This window comes from Balaenoptera borealis (assembly GCF_965194805.1).
Source record: "Balaenoptera borealis genome assembly, chromosome: 3".
NCBI classification, from domain to species: Eukaryota; Metazoa; Chordata; class Mammalia; order Artiodactyla; family Balaenopteridae; genus Balaenoptera; species Balaenoptera borealis.
The window spans coordinates 182,725,412-182,744,855 of record NC_138866.1 but is presented as its reverse complement, the minus strand read 5'-3'; the positions used below and the strand labels follow the sequence as shown (position 1 = coordinate 182,744,855).

Genomic DNA, 19,444 nt, shown 5'->3' with positions numbered 1-19,444 from the left:
TACAGAGAACAGAGGGGAAGGGGTAAGAGGAAGAGTAAAATAGGTAAAGGGGATCAGCTGTACGGTGATGGATGGAAACTAAATTTTTGGTGGTGAGCATGCTGTAAGGTATATTGAAATTGAAATAGAATGTTGGGTTCATGAACCTTATATAATGTTATAAACCAGTGCTACCGCAATAAAAAAAAAAAGTCTAAAAATTTTTCTTAAAGTTAACAGCCCTCCCAAAATCTTCTCTCTATCCCCCTGGTCCAAGTTTTTATTCTTCTCATCTGCCCAAATCAGAACGACTTAAGCAATGAAAAAACATAGTAGCAATAATATGTGTTCTTTATTTACATGGCAACATTCTTTTGCAGATTCTAAACTTTAGGGAGTGAGGACCTTGCCTTCTGAATAGTTGTGGGCTGGGTCTAGGTTCCTCAGTTAAAGGCGTCTAATATGGATGGAAATACTTGGCAGATCTCTCAAGGCTATAGTTTTATAAGGGCCACCTGTTAACTTCTCCTCGTTTCATATTCCTATCTCATTTAGGCCCTTCTCTCCACAGGCTTCCCAGAAGAGTCGACGATCAGAGATGAGAAAATACAGCTTCTCATCTGAATTCATTGCTTTGAGCACTTACATCTCCCACTCTAGCCCAGGGAAAGTGGTATTTTTATTTCAGCAAAGGTTTGCTTCATAACATTCGATCTTGGAACATTCGTGATGGAAACCGGGTTAGGAAATCCCATGTCACTGCACCTCCTGCTCATGTTTGGAAACTTCAGGGCGAGGTCTGGCCACAACCCAGGCCTCCTTCCTCTGCTCCGTGTCACTGATCTCATTTCTTATTACTCCTTGACAGATTCCAGCCAAGAGAACTTCCCGCACACGTCTCCATGCATAGACCAGGCAATCAAAGCACCTATGGGGCACCTACTGTGTGCCAGAGGGAGCCCTGTGTTTTACTCTCCACTTGGCCAATTCCTTGATTAAAAGTCTGGCTCAGAATTTCTTTCCAGAAAGTGTTCTCTGCTTAATGACCCCCCTTTCCAGAGTCTCTAAAAATATGTCATCTGGTGAGAGCACAACTCCAGCCCTCTGTAAGATAGCGTTGCCCCAGCTTTTAACCATGACCCACAGGAAGGGATAAATTGGACGACACAGCAACCTTGTTCACATACACACACACACACAACATTCAGAATTATAGTTAACAAAAGTTTTTATGAAAACAATACTAACTCTTACTAGGCAGGATGCATGTGTTTAATTCTAATTCTGTTTCATTTTAAAAAAAATGCTCATCTCTACCCATAAAACTGATTTTGTGACCAGCAGCTTGAAAACCCCCGAGGCACCCTGGGTATTTAGGAAGCATAGAATTTAATTAGAGATTCTAAAGGATGAACCTATAATTCAAACAGGAAGTGACTTAAGGGAGAGTGTTCACAAGTATTGTCAGAAAAAGTGAAGCTTGCTCCAAATAAGGGACTTGCTAACGGATGCCACACTTGACTAAATCCTCTGAATTTCTAAGAATTAATTCATTCCTTAAAGCAAACTTTTTTTTTTTTTTTGAGCATTCAGTGCAGCCTAAACTTCGGCTTACAAAAATGGATAAGGATCTTGTTGTCCAGGACCTCTTGGTTTAACAGAGGACGCAGAAGGGTGACCCAGGAATCATGGCCAATGTCCTAAATGCTACGACCAAGATGCACCTGGGGTGCTGTGGGAGCGGCACGGGGACCCCCTAAGTCAGGAAGGAGTGGGTGGGCTTCCTAGACCTGGTGACTCTCTGGAGGACGCTGGAAGAGGAGTGACACCGTCTCCTTAGACCAAGGGAGTCCTAGGGATTTGTGCTCTGAGGGCAGGGGCCCTCTCGAGTCTGCAGGCATTGTGAGTGGTCTCTATTGCGCCAGCGAAGGACACAGGTGGGAAATGGTCAGAGATGAGCCTCCAGAGGGAGGGGAGCAAAGGCGCTTGAATTTTCTCCCGAAACATAAAGGAAATCCATCCACTGAGAGGTTTTAAGAAGGACATAGGATAACAAGGTTTCTGGCTTTGAAAGATCCCTAAAGGAGCAGCGTGGATAATGCTGGCCAAGAAGCAGGCTGGGGCAGTGGGTCTATTTAGGGGGCCGGTGTCGAGAACCAGAGGAGAAACTGTACAAAGGGCCTTGGCTGGGGCAACGGTGGTGGGAACGGGTAAGCGGGGAGGCCTTTGTGAGGCATCAAGGACACAGTAGCGGGTGGCTTGAAGCAGGTCCTGTCTCGGATGTGCGTCTGTGCCATCCACTCAGATGGAGGGTGCAGGCGGGGAGACAAAGTTTGGGGAAAGAGTTCAATGATGGACACACCGAGTTTGGAGTGCCCAAGCCGATCCAATAGCCACTTGGATTTGGAGATTGGGGAGCGGTCTAGCCTGGTGTTAGATGAAGCCACAAAGCAAAGCTGGGACCAGCAGAGGATTGGGAATGAGGCTCTGGGAAGGCCCCAAATTCAGGGTTATTACTGATTTGCTGAAGATCAGCTGGGTCTGGTGAGCCTGGGATCCGCGCAAATCGCCCTTGTCTTTGCTTCCTCCTGCCTTTCCTAGCTTGGATGCCGCCAGAGTTCTCCCAGGGAGCTAGGAGGAGGGAAGCGTCTTCACTGTGTTTATTCAACACAATCCCTCGTTCAGGAGGCTTCTGGAGATGGCATAGCTCCAACAAAGGCAGGACGAAGGTAAGGGTGACTCTGTATTTAGGCATTAACAAACTGTAATGGGCTGGTTCTGAAATATCTGCTGGGTCAGGGTTCCAAATTGCTGATACATTCTCCAATATCCATTTCACACACTGGAGTGTTGTCCTGATCGTATTTCCGAGGACCCTGAGCTAAGAGGGCCGTATCGTTACTGGATTTTAAGTCCCTACAGCTTTGAATCTCAGCCTTTCGGTGTGCGTGAGTCCACACACAGGCCAGCCTACGGGGAGGGTACTGGGATGAGTAGGGAGGAGGGAAGGCTGACGCTCAAATTCTGTTCCAGGACCTTCGGGGCAGTGACGCTCCCTGTTTGTTATGGGCTGAGTTGTGTCCCCCGGCCCTGTCCCCCCCGACTCCCCCCACCCCAATTCATCTGTTGAAGCGCTAACCCCTAGTCCCTCAGAATGTGCCTGTATTTGGAGAGAGGGTCTATAAGGAGGTAACTTAGTTAAAATGAGGTCTTATGGGTGGGCTGTCATCCAGGATGACTGGTGTCTTTAAAAGAGAACATTAGACACAGGCAGACACATAGAGAGGAGAGAGCAGGCCAAGACAGAGAGGGCAGACAGCCGCGAGCCAAGGAGAGAGAGGCCTCGGAAGAGACCAACCCTCCTGACGGACGCCTCCATCTTGGACTTCCAGCCTCCAGATCCGTGAGAAAAGAAGCTTCTGTGGGCTAGGCCGCAGCGTCTGGCAGCTTGTGATGGCAGCCCGAGGAAGCTGACACGCTCGCCTTTCACTCCTCCCATGGGGGCTGCCATGCCCAAGCTCGGTGCCTCAACAGGAAAGCAAGGGTCTTAACGCTCAGAGGAGAAGAGGCAGGGACTGGAGGGAGACTAAGTGGGAACACCTGCTAGTGAAACAGACAAGTGGCACGAGTGGCTCTCGCAAGTCTACGTTTAGCTACTGCTTTGCGGATCACCCAGTACTTCACGCACCTCCACCGTTCAGTCTGCACAGCTGCCTGAGCCTCACCTGGCAGGTGTAAAGAATGAGAAAGGGGGGAGGGTCTAGCGCTCTGCGTCGTGACTAATCTCAGGTGGGCGGGCGATTCTGACCCGCGGAAGTGTGAAGTGTGAGAACCACGGAGAGAGGGGCTGGTCCCCCGTCAAGACGGCCAGGTCGGAGGGTGACGTGACTTTTTCACAGTTGCGAGCCGCGGGGCCACGACGGTCTCCTTGACAACTGGCCCGGAGCGCCTGTGGCTACAACCTTCGCACACGCCGGAGGGTTTTATCCCTGCAGCGCCCGCTCGGGGTCTCTAAGGTCAGCGGCGCCCCTCGGGCCACAGGGGGGCTGGAGCGCGGGCAGCGCGGCGAACGCCGGGGCCCCGGAGCTGCCGGGCGCGCGTGCGCGTCCCCGGGCCGGCGCGTGCGCGTGCCGAGGGGGTGGGTCGCGCCGGCCCCGCCAGCCTGGCTCGCGGTCCGAGCCACTCAGAACGCCCGGCGGCCGACACCCGGGGGCCCTACAACTACTACCCGGCGCCCGCCCGCCGCGCCGGGACTCGCGCGCCCGCACTCGGGGACGGAGGCGCCCGCTCGGCCCTGAGCCGCCTCGCAACTTGTCTGCTCGGGCAGCTGCGGCGCCGGGGCGCCGGACAGACTCTCCCGGGTCCCTCGCCGAGAGCCAGCTCGCGCGGGGACCAGCGTGCGCCCCCCGCCACCGTCGTCGCCGCGGGGAGCTGGGCGCCGGCTGCCGGCCGGCAGGTGGGCGAGCCCGCGGGCCAGGTAAGTGCGGGGAGGCGGGGTGCGCGCGTGGACGCGCTCGGCGGGGGACGCGGCCCTTCGCGCGTGGGTGTCTTCTCGGCTCCCCCTGGTCCCCCTTCACACTTGCACCCAGGACCTGGCGCAGGGCGGAGGCGGGGGGCGGGCGGGCTCACCTGCTGGAAGTGTGTTTACCCGGGCGAAAGAGCGAGTCATGGGCCAGCCACACCCCCCGGCCGGGGGGCCACGCGCCGGCCGACCTGGGGCTCCACCCGGGCTGCGACTGTCCCTGAAGCTCGCCCCAAGCGTCTTCCAAGTCCTAGGACCCGGGGGGGTGTGACAGGCCTCTGCCCTCCCCTCCGTCCCTTTAATTCGGGCGGAAGAGGGCTACTGGGAACGAGGACCCAAACTTTGTTTTCACACAGTGAAACTGGCTTTCCGGGGCGTTTAAACTGGTCGTGCGCACGCGATTGATGGCGGGTTCCTGGGGACGCCTCCCGGGGGCAGGGCTGGACCGGCCGGCCCGCGAGTGGGGTGACTCCGGGCGCGCAGTGGCCCCGGGGCTCAGGGACAGCTCTGGTCGTCTTGGCCCGAGGTCGGGCCCAGCCCGGGCGTGGCGGCCCGGGACGGTCCCGGCGCAAAGGCCCCTGCTCCCGAGGGGTGGCCGCGGGGGTCCCCGCGCTCGGCCGGGCTCCATGTTCCCGACCCACTCCGGCCCGGGGAGCTGCGGCCGGGTGGCCCGGCAGAGGGCGCCCGCTCCCGATCGTCGCGCGGACCGGCGGAGGGGAGGGGACTCGAGCGAGGCTCCAGGTGAGGAGCAGTGAATCATCCCGGGAGGGGGACCCGGCCCTCGCTCTGTGAAAGGAGTCAGGGAGTGGCCGTGGCGCTGCCGAGGGTCGGGGCTGCCCAGCTGCTGTCGGGCGGGGAGCGGCGATCGCGCCCCCGGAGGTCTGGGGAAAGCTCGGAAAGAAGGTGAGGAGCGTCCCTTCGCGCGGTGGCCGAGGGCGGGCACGGCCGCGCCGGGCTCCGGCCGGCAGACACTAGGACGCGCCGCGGCGCGCCCTCCTCCGGGGGCCGGAGGAGGGGTCAGCTAGGCTCGGGCTCCGGGCGGTCCTGCCGGGGGCGGCGAGCGGGGAGGGGCGACCGATCCCCGGGCCGCCGCGATGGGGCGCTCCCGGGGGCCCGCGGGGTCCCGGCGCAGCAACAAAGGCGCGGCGCGGCCGCCGCTCCCACCCACTTCCGTCCCCGGCGCGCGCCGTCCGGAGGTACCGGCTGTCTCAGGATTTCCCTCCGCGGAGTTTCGGGAAGTTAGCGGGGCGGCCGGTTAGGCGGGCAGGAGGGGCGGCCCGGGGAGGGACACGCGTGTGCGTAGAACTGCGACACTGCCGGCCTGCCCTCCCCACCGCCCGGGCCCCAGGGTCGCGCCGCCGCAGGGCCCCCGCGGGCGCACGGTCCCCGCGCCGCGCGCCCGGCCGGCCCGCCGGGCCACGCCCCTCCCCGCGGGCTCCCGGAAGGGCGGGGCTTAGTCCCGGGGTGACAGCGGCGGCCCGGGGCGCCCAGAGGGGAGCTCCAGGAGGCGGTGGTTGCATTCCTGTGAGTTAGCGGCCCGGCGGCTCCAGTCCAGGCCGCAGTCTGGGTCAGGTGCGGGCTTAAGCGCTTCTGGCCTCGGCAGTACAGCTCCCGTGCAGCCTTGACAGTTTGTTGCCATTGGAAGTTCCGCGGAAGGGGAGAGGACAGCGGCGAGAAAGGAGCGCTCCTTGTCCTCCCCCCGCCCCCTCCCCCGAGGTTATGCAAACCCCCGACTTAGGCACGAGTCTGTCATTGGAATGGCGGGGGCACCGTCTCCCCTGCGCGACAGACGTTTCCCGGGAGCTGGATCCAGAGGGGGTTCTGCCCAAGAGAAACTTGGGGTGCTCCGGTCTGGTGTGAAACCTTATCCCGCGGTAATCAGTGGATAGAATTCACGTTTTCTTATCTTGTCTGCCTTCACTCCCTTCTGAAGTAGGGAAAGGCCTTCTGTATGAGAGAATCTTGTATCCACTTGGGAAAGCTCTTCACCATTCGCTTTGAACCCTCCCAGCCCCCTCCAGAGCGGTGATTTCTATTTCACAGATGAGGAAACAGGCTTACAGAGGTTTCTGGGACCAAGAGTCTGTCCTGCTCCAAAGGGTGATGTTTGCTCATCCCAGTTCTGTGCCAAAGGACGTTCCCGAAAAGTTGTTATGGGTTGCTGATTGAAGAGTCAGGGCACAGGCTGTAACCCCAGGTTCGGTTTGATCGTGTTCGTTATTAGGGTTAGATTGACCTTGACCTGTGGCTGACTTTTCTGTGGCTCAAGGCCTCAACGAAACCAACTCTTAGTTTATTTCTTTTTATTTATTTTGGCCGTGCTGCACAGCTTGTGGCATCTCAGTTCCCCAGCCAGGGATTGAACCTGGGCCACGGCGGTGAAAGCCCAGCATCCTAGCCACTAGGCCACCAGGGAAGTCCCCCAACTCTTAGTTTAAAGCTTAAGGTATACGAAGACAAGTAAAACCGCTTAGAATTATCTGACAGCTCCAAAGAGAGTCAGAAACAGCTGTCCTTTGCTTTGTGTGGTGTCTCATTAGGCAGGTGGGCCTGGGGTCAGGAGCTCTTTGTAGCTCGGAGCTCTGTGGGCCTTCCCTGCAGGAAAGAACAGCATTGCCTACCCTGTCTAAGTTCTGTGACTTTGCCACCGCCCTGAATGTGTGTTTAAAATGCCTTGGAAATGCAGCCAGCCTTCATTAACTGCCTGATGGGTTATGACTCTAGAATTCCTTTTAGACATCTGAGATCATCTCCACATCTTTAGACATTATTGAGCTCAAGTTTATAATATGGGATGGTGGTGTTGTCTTGAATGTACTGAAAGTGTTTCGCCTTAAAGAAAGATGTTGTTTGAAACCCTGGAATGACAGTTCTGACTCAGAATGTCCTAGGGCAGGGCCAGTTGTGGAGACAGTGAGGCATGATGATTAAGGGCGGGCTTCGAATGCCGCCTCCACCGTTTATAGGTCTGTAGCGTTGGGCAAGCTGCTCAGCTTCTCTGAGCTTCACTTTCCTCTTTTAGGGCAGGAATGATCACAGCAGCACCTGGTTTCAAGCTGCAAGGCTTAGATTTGGTCATTCGTATCAGGTACTTAGTAGCCCAGAGCCTAGGAGGTAGTAGCTGCCCGACAAGTGTTAACTAATAATGATGATGTTTAAGAACAGACTCTTTCTTTCTTGTCTTCCCTCGTCTAGAGAGGCAAAATAGTTGATAGTTGAACTCGATCTTCTTGGTTCATACAGCGAGGTGGTGCACTTAGTGATTCTTCCTTCTTGTCAGCAAGTGCTGTGTGTGCGTGTGTTGGGGGGCAGGGTGGTAGTGATGGAAAACTTTGTCTCGTTGCCCAAGGAATTTACAAGGGGCTCCGGAACCATCGGGCTTTCCTCCTAGTGTTACCACTGTGTAATTTTGCGGCCAGCCCTCCAGCCATTTCTCTTTCCTTTAAATTTGAAGCCAGTTTCCTAATAGCCATGATGACAGGACTTAAAAAAGCAAGCTCAAAACCAAACAAGCTGGAGAAAAGGAAGCAGGTCTTCTCTTTGTTCGTTCACTAGCCATTGACAACACTAAAGAGAATATCTGCGTCTGTGAAAATTGTGCTGGCCCGACCTTGGCAAGTGGGACCATTACTTGGAAAACAGAGGATTGTCTGGAGTCTGTTTAAAGAGGAGCCACAAAATGGACAGAGGAGGGAGGAGAGTTTGAGATAACATTTCAGAACTGCCTGCTCAGATATGGTGACCTATGTATGACCTGAAAATTGCCAAACTAACATTTGGAAGGTGACACAGAGAGGTCTGGTTATGTCCAGTTAAGCTGCACAACCAGCGAACAACCAGGATAGCTATTTCACACGTTAAAAAATCTTGGAAGCTTTTCAATTTAGCAACAAGTGGAGAAATAGTTGTTTTTAAATATACTATGTCAAGTTGTTGATGAAAGACCCCTGAACGTTGCTATGTCCTAGTTCTTGATTTTGCGTTTATCTTTTACGTAATCACCCAGGGCGAAAGCAAGCACTGGAAACATTATAATGTTATTAAACGCCACCCGATCGTGGAAGTTGTCGCCAAGAAGGCCATGGCATGGAGTCCAGGGAGGGGTTGCCCTTGGAAGGTAAACATAGATTTTCCATCTGGGTTCGAAACGCAGCTTCCTCCCACGTGGCAAAATGATCTGCGCGTGTAAGCAGGGGACGGCACATAAAGGGTTAACAGCAAGGTTTCTCCCCTTTTGTGCATCGAGCTTCATTTGTAGCTACTTGTGGAGTTTCCAGGGCGGAAGAAAGAAGCAGCTGTAGGGCATGCGCCAGACCTGCGCTGGGCTGTCGCTACCATTGTAGGGAAGATGAACGGGCAGCGTTATTTTGGATCACATAGCAGCGTGTTCAAAAGCATCTTGCATTCCCCAGCTGTTCCACAACTTCTGCGCATATGGGAGAGAACTTGCCAGCTGCTGGGGCAACTGTGCTTACGTTTTCTGCTTTTGAGCAGTCCCCAAGGAAGGTAAAAATCCGCAGATGCCTTTGTTAAACTGTAGCCATCATAAAGAGTTCTTGTTTGTTTCTGTTATGTCAATGTTAGTCCAGATAGAGCCTCTCAGGGGAGAAGATTTAAAAGGAAATGTCAGAATTAACATTTTTTTCCAAATACAGTTTTTTTGAGGATGACCAATGTGTATATAGTTTTTCCCTACTTAAAACCTAGGTCGCTTTTCTATTTCATTGACTAACAAAGGAACAGGTCTCATATTAAAACTAAATGTGTTTCTTTTTTTAATTGCCCTATCCATCAAGGTTAATCATATACATTTTTCTGTTGCCTGAAATGTATAAAAGTTACAATGTGTGTCCAGACGGTGCTCTTTTGTTTTCAGAAGATGAGGGTATTTTGCATCTGTTAGAGCCAGGAGGTGCTTTGCCCACACCCCTTACCTTATCTGTGAGAAAACTGCAGTTTCCAAGAAGTTGTTACTGTTACTTATCTGAGATGATTTGGCTCCCTGGTTTACTTCAGCAAATCTTAGGTTGAGTGTTTACATGGCAGCAGGCCTGAAGGTGAGCAAGGGCTTGGGCCCAGCCCCGGATGGACGCAACAGCTCAGAAACAGCAGACATAAACAAGTACAATACGCGGGCTGTAACAGAGGCAGCGTCTTTTTTGTGTGAAAGTGCCTCTTCAGGCAGCTTTTTGTGTAATCCCATTGGTGTTGTCACCATGTCTGCTCAAATAAAGCCGAGGAGGAGGGTCTGGGTACAGGAAGATAGAAGAAGCATTATAAGGTTGATCAAATGTTGAGTACGTCTACTAACAAGAGAAGGCCTTGCCTGTGCGTGTAGACACACCTGTCTCTACCTGCACCCCCTCGCCCCCCCCCCCCCGCCCCCCGGCCCCCGGCCCCTGAGTCCTGCCCAGCACTCGAAAGCATCTTGCCTCCTAATTCTTGTGAATTGAGGGGAATGAATGGCTTCTAGCAGCTACAAGCGTAAATCCAGTCCCTTACAGGGACTGAGTCAGCTTCAATCCGTTTGTTCTAGAAGAGGTTATAAAGTAAACCCCGATCACTTGGACACGTGTGAAAGCCTCAGACACCGATGCTCGTCTCACTCTTAGGGGCTCTTGTGCTGGAAACGGCTGTGGCTTCAGCTCACCCAGCGACCCAGAGTTGCTGAGTTAGACCCACAATTCTAAGCCCTTTAATCCCCTTCTGGGCGCCATGGACACATTCGCATTATCTTTTACTTCATCCCTTTTGCACAGGAGTCTTAGATTTTTGACAACGTTTTCGGCCTTCGGTTGGTTTAGCTGCCGTTCTCTTTGGAGACTCTCAGGAACTCTGTTTCGTTCTCAGGGCTGATGACCTGGGGGCAGGGGTGGGTGGGCTGTACTGTACAGAAGGGGAAACAGGCTCTGCCTGCCGTTGAGAACCCTGCCTGGGCTAGGACTAGAATCACAAGGTCCTGCCTCAGAACTCAGCGCCCTCACTGGCCAAGTCTTGGAAGGGTCAGCTTGCTCAAAACTAGAGGACGGGTCCTCTCCTTCTGGAGACTTCGCTGTACTTTCGCTGACTGCACTGGCCCTGGGATAAGTCTCTTCCTTGTTACACTTCTCTGCATGTTATAATTGTTTATTCGTCACGTTCTGTTTTCAAGTCTTGGCTCTCGAGCACAGCTTCCAGCTTTCTTTTTTTTTTCCCCCTTTATTTTTTTAATTGAACTGTAGTTGATTTACAATGTTGTGTTAGTTTCAGGAGTACAGCAAAGTGATTTAGTTTTCTATATATCTATATATCTATATATAGATACAGATATAGATAGATATAAATCTATTGTTTTTCAGCTTATTTTCCATTATAGGTTATTAGAAGATGTTGAGTAGAGTTCCCTGTGCTATACAGTAGGACCTTGCTGTTTATCTATTTTATATATAATAGTGTGTATCTGTTCATCCCAAATTCCTAATTTATCCCTCCTCCCCTTCCCCTTTGGTAACCATAAGTTTGTTTTCTGTGTCTGTGAGTCTTTTCCTGTTTTTTGAATAAGTACATTGATATCATTTTTTTCGATTCCACACTTAAGTGATGCCATGTGATATTTGTCTGTGTCTGACTTACTTCACTCAGTATGATGGATGATCTCTAGGTCCATCCAGCTTTCTCACACAGTCACCCCTCCTTCCCGTCACACATGTGCACACCTGTGCGCACACACCTGCAGACACACAGAGGCCCAGCCTGGTAACTGGACCTGTTATCCTTCTCCAGCCGGCTCAGCTCCTTTCAGAAGGAGACTTCACGTTAACTGCATCGAAGTGTTTCTCCCCGTTTGATGCTCTGGACGCTACACCGTTCTTGCTGGATGTCAGATATTCACGGGTGGTCAGAGTTATCGCGTCCTCCTTTTCACAGGGGGCCATTGGGAGGTGAGCCCGCTCCCTCGGTCGTGGGGACTAGGTAGTGCCTTCAGCATCGTGCTGCTTAGAGGCTGGAAGCAGCAGCCACTTCCCCGTAGGAGGAAGAAGGTGATGCGCTTTGGGGGTGCAGCCATGAGGCCCCTCCTGGGCCCAGGACTCCCCCGGGTGCCCCGTGCAGCCTCGGTTTTGCTCCCCGTATGCCTCCAACAGCACCCCCCAAACTTAGGCAGCTTTCCGCTCCTTCTGGGGCCCTGTGTTTCCTCTTTGACGCCTTCCCCTCCTGCTCCTGGTCTGTTGCGACGCAGTCTCTGGTGTCAGGTGTCTTAGGGATGCTTTGCCTTGGATGCCCTTATCTCCATCTGTCCTTGGTGTTTAGTTGCTTCCCCCCACTAGCCAGCCTGCCCTTTGACACGGGGTGGCTTTTCCCCCTTGCTGTCCTTGCTGCTGACTTCTGTCGGCTTTTCCTCCGGCTGCTCCTGCGGCCCTGTTACGGCTCCCCCTCTCTCGGCTCCTTGCTGCCCCTTTGTGTGTGCGCTTCCCCAGGCCTCCCGTGGCTTTGTTCCTGTCCTGCCCTTTCTCTCTTCCTCCCCTCCCCGACCCCACCCCTTTTTAACCCTCTTCATTCGTTTTACTGAGCTGTAATTGACATACCAGCTTCAGTCCTACAACATAATGATTCAGTACTTGTCTGTATCACGAGATGATCACAATAAGTCTAGTTAACATCTGTCACCACACATAATGACACATTTTTTTTCTTGTGCTGAGCACTGTTAAGATTTACTTTCTTAGTTCCTTTCAGATAGACAGGCCTTCCTCCCCTTCTTTGACGGTGCTTCCTGAGATGTAGATTCTTTCTCCTTTATTTTTTCAAACCCACAATTTGCAGGCCCTTCTGTCTTTGTCCCAAGCCAATCCTGTTTGGCTGTCACCTGCATCGGGTATAATCGTGACATACATTATATACACTGTCACAGTTTTTATTTAGATGTTTGTAAAAAAAAAAGAAAAGAAAAAGTGGTTCTTGGAATTGAAACTGGGAAACACCAGTCTTGAAACTGGTCAAGTCAGGGCGTTTCAAAGGGTTGAACTTTGGGGGTAATGGTTTTGAGATTTATTTTGGCTCTCCTTTCACATGGCAGTGCCGTGAAAGTCACTGAAACATGAGCTTGTTTTTGGATAACCTCTTCCTTGCAAATGGAAATTGTACATACACAGAGCAGAATTAATATTTGCTTTCCCCCCCACCCCCCCTTCAAATTATATTTCTGAAAGGTCTTGAAAGGAAGTTGAGTTTGTACTGTGTGGCCAGTCTGGCTTGTGTGTAAGTTGTGAGTGATTGGTCATCTCGAATCTGTGCTGTTCTAGAGGCTCACGGTGGGTATTTCCTATCAGTGATCCCTCATCCATGAAAATATGCTGGAGAGGAGGTCTGGGGAGATCCTTCACGGATTCACCCTGATTTGGGACTCTTTATTTTTCTCTCCAAAGCTACGAACACGGAGGGGTATCCTCAGGGTCAGGATAGAACAGGTTGGCAGTTGGGAAGCAGTGGGGAAGGATGCCTTGAGCCAGGGCTGCAGGGAGAGCGTCCGGGGTGCGGCCCCTGCTAGGCCGTGTTCCCCGTGAGCCCTGGAGCCCTTGCACCTTGCTCTCCTTTTTTTTTTTTTTTTTTAAATTCTGAAAAACAAAGGGAAAGGATGCTTACCTGTGCCAAAATGGAGTTTGCTTCTAGACCTTCCCAAATAAAAGGGAGCCCATTTTTCTGCCCTGGTAGATAGGGGAGTCTGCTTAGAGCATTGGAATAGGAGCTTATGTTCCTGTAGACTCACCCAGACCAAGGGATCTTTGTTTCAGCAATGTTCTGTCATTGGTATCCAGCAGAATCTTGATGTGGTCATCAGGTTCAGTTCACCTAATCTAGTAATCTGTCTATAACAACACCTGGGGAAAGGTCTCTTAAATTGGGATTATATAGAAAACAAGACATGAAAGTGATCAGTCAGACTGTTGATTCATTCACTGGTTTGGTCAGCAAACGTCTGTTAACTACGTGTGTGTGCACGTGCGTTCGGGCTTGGCATTGAGAATACAGAGCGAATCCTGCCCTCATGGGGCTTACAGTCGGAGATGGCTTTGCCAGCACGGGAACGTGTTGTAGGTGAGATGGAAGCACATCCCAGGTGTAACGGGGCACACGGGATGCAGTGGTGGGCGCGGTGAGGCTGCTGATTGTGGCAGCTTCGAGGACCGGCTGGGACCGTGCGTCGGGCTCTAAGCATCGGGCTTGACATGCTGGGCGTCTTTGAATCAGCACCATCTCTGAGCTGAAGCCTTGATAGGTTAAGTACCTCAAATGAGAGAAGACAGTAAGTAGTCAGGTCTGGGTTTGAATTCAGGTCCCAAGTCATAAACTTTATGCAGTCAAGGAGACACCAGGTCAATGTCTTGTAGGTTTACTTTTCTTTCTGTGTCCATCTGCACCGCTGCATGTAACAAAGGAAGAAGAGAGCCTGGAGAGCCATGCGGTTACAGGATGTCCAGTGGGGATCTAGACTTCCTCCACTGTCCCATAAAGGATGTACTGGTCGAGACAGTGGCTCTGAGTCTGCAATTATGCATTTTCTCAGAGTGTCCTTTATACTCAGTGTTTTGCCAACTGTATTTCTAAAGAGGCTTTCTTTTCGCTCTGCCAAGCTTTGCAGAAACTGGCTGCCAGGCTTATTGTCACCCGGGAGGGACTGTACCCCACAGCACTCTGCCTCTTTTTTGTGGTGCTGTGTGTCGCAGCCAGCAGCCTCTGGTGTCCGCCTTGCTGTTCTCAACCGTGTCTGGGGGAGGAAAGTGCTTCTATTTCAGGCCTGCTGAAGGGAAGAGGGACTTCCTCACTATCAGAAGCGTATCTGTGTGAGCCCTCAAGTCTCATCTTCACACCCAGCGTGGTGTAGACGACACTGCTCTTATCTTCAATGCCTTTCAAGGATCAAACGTCTGTATGTCTGATAAAACCCAGTCGTGATTTTAAGAATACTGGCCAGGCAGGTTGGTGAAACCTATGATTCTTGGAGAAAAAGAGAGGCTTGAAAGGGAAGCTGGACCAGCTTTCTCTCAGAGGGAGTTTGTGGGGACCCAGGGTGGCCTTTCAGGATGGGTCACTCTGGGGCTCAAGAAGAAACTTGGACGAGGATGGTCTGCTTCAAGGTTGTGTCTATATGTCCGGTTTCAGATGTGGCTCTTAATAGGAGTGTAAGTGGAAAGACAGTCCTCTGTTCCCGAACTCTGTGCCATGAGGAGAAAAGTCCATGCTTGAAAATTTGGAGGTAAACATGCTTTCTTTTTTGAAGAGCTGCGATTTTTAATCTGTTGGACTTTAAGTCCAAGAGCTGTAAGAAAAAGGCTAAGAACCTACATTCCTAGAAAAATTGATAGACCGTGACCTCAAGTATAAAGAACTTATTTCAAGCAATGTTAAACTGTTTCCTTCCCATACCTAAAAATGAATCTGACGTAAGACTTTTAAGTGACATATATGTGATATGTAGATATATGTGTGTGTGTGTGTGTGTGTGTATATATATGTTTATATTCTTCTTCTGACCCCAGAATTATCCAGTTATCTGTTGAAAAACAGTCATCGTCATACAGTTCTGACATTGAATTTCCAGGAAAAAGAAAAGCATATTATATGCTCGACAAGAAAATTATATAGTAGAAAAATGTTTCAGCTGATTATTTATGTAAACCCAACATCTGTGTGTGTTTTTTTTTTTTTTTTAATTTCACCACTTCTTAAGAAAACTAAAAGCTTTCATCATGTGGCATTTTTTTTCTATACTTGGTTCTCCCAGTGTTGGAAGGAAACAGCAGGCAGTGAAAGCACTTTATTTTTTTCCATGAACAAATTAGTTCCATCGCTAATGTCTAGGCTTCTTGGGAAAAAAACAAACAAACAAAAAAAACCTTAGAGGAAACTGCAAATTTATTGTGGAAAACCTCCCACTTTCATTTTGAGCACAGACACTGGTTCTAGGTTCAAGTAGTAGTGTATCCTTTATCTGATGGTAGAGCCACTAACATTTAAAAACCCACTTATATGTTTTTTGCCCCATAAGCATAGTTTGCAATACAGTCTGTCCTTGGTATTCTCGGGATTCCCGCATATGCAGATCCGCGATTGGTTGAATCCGCAGATGCCGAACCCAGATGTAGAGGGCCGACTGTACACATTGTCTACTCCATTACTTCCCGTTTCAGCTAAAAGTCTCCTTCATGAAGATAAGTGCTGTGTTTGCAGAATCATCACCCAAACCTTTTTCTCTTTGGTTGCCAGATCCACACGGATTGCTGATAGTTACCCTAGAATGGCTTTTCTATTTCATTTTGGTGTCCCATTTCCCAAATGCTTTCCGCATTGTTTTCGAATCTAGAGAGAGCTGGGGAGAGTTAATGAGCTCTGAAGGAGTTGCCCCCATTGTGTTTTAGGCTTACCGAATTAGTCATCCTCAGTGTAGGTAAATACGAGGATGCCTGTGGATTTAATATTTTTTTTTAGTTTCTGTATAGATAGAGTGGAGACAATTTAAAAGATGAAAAGACTCTTCAGATAATTTTTCTCAGGATGGGTTCCTGTTATTATTACTATTATTATTATTCCCTAAAGTATCATTCATAGTGTGGTAGGACAAACAGCTCTAAGAGTAATGCCTTCTTGTTAGTGAATACTGGAAGTTTCAGTTAAAGTGCTATGAACATGACTCGTCATGAATAATCATCATTTGAATTTAGGAGATACTTATTTAAGCTTATACATATAGGAGCACTTTTACGTGCAGGGCACTTTCACATTGCTAATGTCACTTAATCATAACCACCACTTGAAGTAGGTAGTGTTATTCCCGTTTCACAGAAGAGCAGTATTGAGGCTTACAGAGGTGAAGGACTGGTCAGAATCATTTATCTAGCGGGTGACAGGATAGACATTTAAACCTAGGTCTTCTGACTCCAAGGTACATTGAGCTTCCAGTGTGCTAAGCCAGTAAATAAATGGCAGTGATATTGTACTGAATGGCACATGAGTAATGGGAGATTCCAGAAAGGCAGCAAAATGCTAATGTAAAATTTTAAGAATAAGGCTGTCAAAGTAGGATTGGAGATTTTAGTGCTCTTAAGTCCACATTGGGTTTAGAGAATAGGATTCAAGTATTTGCCTGCTTTTTGCTGAAGACGTTGATTGTCCCAGATCTGTGTCTAACATAGTGAAAGCACTTTTTGTTTTTGTTTTGCTGTTGTTTTAATGTGTGCATTCTCCAACTGCCATTGCCACTGCTTTCTTTCTTTCTTCTTTTTTCTTTCTTTCTCTCTTTCCTTCTTCCTTCCTCCCTCCTTCCCCCCCCCCTTCTTTCTTTCTTTCTTTCTTTCTTTCCTTTCTTTCTGTAGCTTTATTGAGGTATGATGTTGCCACTGTTTCTTAACTTTCTAACAGGGTTTTGGGTGAAAGTTTGGGCCTGTGTTAAACCAAAATTTCTTGACTTCTTGGGCTTTATGTAATATAGTCTTAGAAAAATTACTCAGATTTTTTTTCTTGTTACTGCACTTCCTGTTCCTTGCAGAGAAATCTCTTCAGTAGTAATTTGGGAAATTTTTGAGCTTTATAAAAACTTACAGTTGCTGACACAATATTCAGTGCATAAATCTAAAAAGGAGAATAGTGGCTTGATATTTGACAGGTTTTTTTTTTAAATAAATACATTTATTTATTTATTTATTTATTTATGGCTGTGTTGGGTCTTCGTTTCTATGCGAGGGCTTTCTCTAGTTGCGGCAAGCGGGGGCCACTCTTCATCGCGGTGCGCGGGCCTCTCACTGTCGCGGCCTCTCGTTGCGGAGCACAGGCTCCAGACGTGCAGGCTCAGTAGTTGTGGCTCACGGGCCCAGTTGCTCCGTGGCATGTGGGATCTTCCCAGACCAGGGCTCGAACCCGTGTCCCCTGCATTGGCAGGCAGATTCTCAACCACTGCGCCACCAGGGAAGCCTGATATTTGACAGTTTTTACCCCCCAGTTACCTCTTGATTTTCCATATTAATAGGAGGAACCAATGACCATGATCATTGAAAATAATAATACCTTGAACTTAAGTATTTTTTTTAATAGTTTCACATGCATCTCATTTAAATTCTTTTTGCACTCTGTATGATGAACTGGGCTTGTCTATCTTTCTTTTCTAAATGAGGAAATTAAGGGTCACAAAGAAAAATGTTCTACTCAAGATCATAAAGGAAGCAAGTACTAGGGTCTGGCCTGGATTCCATGTCGTCTCTTAGTCCTGTTTTTTCACTCTTGATTTTATTAGGTCAATAACAAGTGATATTTTCCAATGGGGTTTTTAAAGATACTTAAAATACCAATATTTTTAATATATTTCCCACAATTTAAAACTTTGTTATAAAGCTGTTCAACTTCTTCCTTTCACTCTTAATGCATTATGAGTTGGAAGGCAACAGCTGTTAGAAGAATGTCAGTGACCACTATAAATAAAGTAAACCTCTTCATTGAGGGTTAGAAGGAAAAGTATTGGCTGAGTTCAAGTGGTGTGTCAGGATATTCAGTGATCAGAATAGAGATACTGGCATGCTTTGCTGTTGAAGATCTTGACCTTCCCCATCCTTACTGAGATTATTCAAGCAGATGTGCTGGAAAGCTAATCTCTGTACCAGGAGTGTTACTGACTAGTCCATGCTGGTGGGAAAGGAATTAATGTTTACTGATCATGCATTCTGGGGTAGGCTGTGTGCTAGACATTGTCTATACATTACTTTATGGTAGCTCTTAACGTAGTCCCACAGATGAGTACCTTAAGTCTCAAGAAATTTAAATCTAAGTGGTAGAGCTGGTGTTATTTCTAGGTCTATAAGGTGAGTAAATCCAGATTCTTTCAACTCTACTATCTCTAAATTCTGTGATTTATTTTTTAAGATTAGCTTTCCTAAAGTTACCTTGTCCTCTAACTCCTGGTTAGCCTGGAAGCCAGACAGAAGTATACAGGCATTCCTCGGTGATATTGCAGGTTTGGTTCCAGACCTGTGCCGTAAAGCAAGTACCACAATAAAGTGAGTTACATGAATTTTTTGTTTTCCCAGTGCGTATAAAAGTTTTGTTTACAATATACTGTAGTCTGTTAGGTGTGCAATAGCATTATGTCTAAAAATACAACGTACATGGTTTAATTAAAAAACACTTTCTTGCTAAAAAATGCTAACCATCATCTGAGCCTTCAGCAAGTTGTAGTATGAACATCAAAAGATCACTGATCACAGATCACCAAACAAATATAATAATGAAAACGTTTGAAATATTGCAAGAATTACCAAAATGTGACACAGAGACATGAAGTAAGCAAATGCTGTTGGAAAAATGGCACCAATAGACTTGATTGATGTAAGGTTGCCACTTGCATCGATATCAGTTTGTAAAGAACACAGCATCTATCAAGTGCAATAAAACAACATGCAATAAAATGAGGTATGCCTGTACCAGTTATGATGATACCAGTAAGAAGCCAGAAGAAAAATTTGCTAGAAGTTGACTGAATATGGACTGTCTATCCATTATGATTAGGTAGAGCAGTGCCTCTTAGACCTTAATGTGCATACAGATCACCTGGGGATCTTGTTCAAATCTTTTCTACATTTACTGATTTTCTGTCTACTTGTCCTATTAAATATTGAGAGAACAGTATTGACATATGTGCCTGTTCTTTTGAATTGGCCTTTCTTCTTGAAGTTCCATCAGTTTTTGCTTCATGTGTTTGGAAGCATGCTTGTTAAGTTGAATAGATATTTAGGATTGTTAAGTCCTATTGATGAACTGGACATTTTTCATTATGAAGTGACTTTCTTTATACCAGATGATAATCTTTGCTCTGAAATATCCTTTGTCTGTTAGCATGGTATATCTTTTTCCATCCTTTTATTTTAAACCTATTTGTGTCTTTATATTAAAGTGCATTTCTTGTGGGTAGTATGGGTTTTGGAT

General features: G+C 48.7%; 1 protein-coding gene across 4 annotated transcripts in view; it reads left to right on the top strand.

The window, feature by feature from the left end:
* The first annotated feature begins 4,124 nt into the window (after window positions 1–4,124).
* SVIL (supervillin) overlaps window positions 4,125–19,444 on the top strand; it is a 239,797-nt gene continuing 224,477 nt past the window's right edge. For all 4 annotated transcript variants that reach the window (XM_082386363.1, XM_082386378.1, XM_082386365.1 and 1 more), the window contains exon 1: window positions 4,125–4,456. The gene's annotated coding sequence lies outside the window, so the exon portion shown is untranslated. The remainder of the gene's footprint in view (window positions 4,457–19,444) is intronic.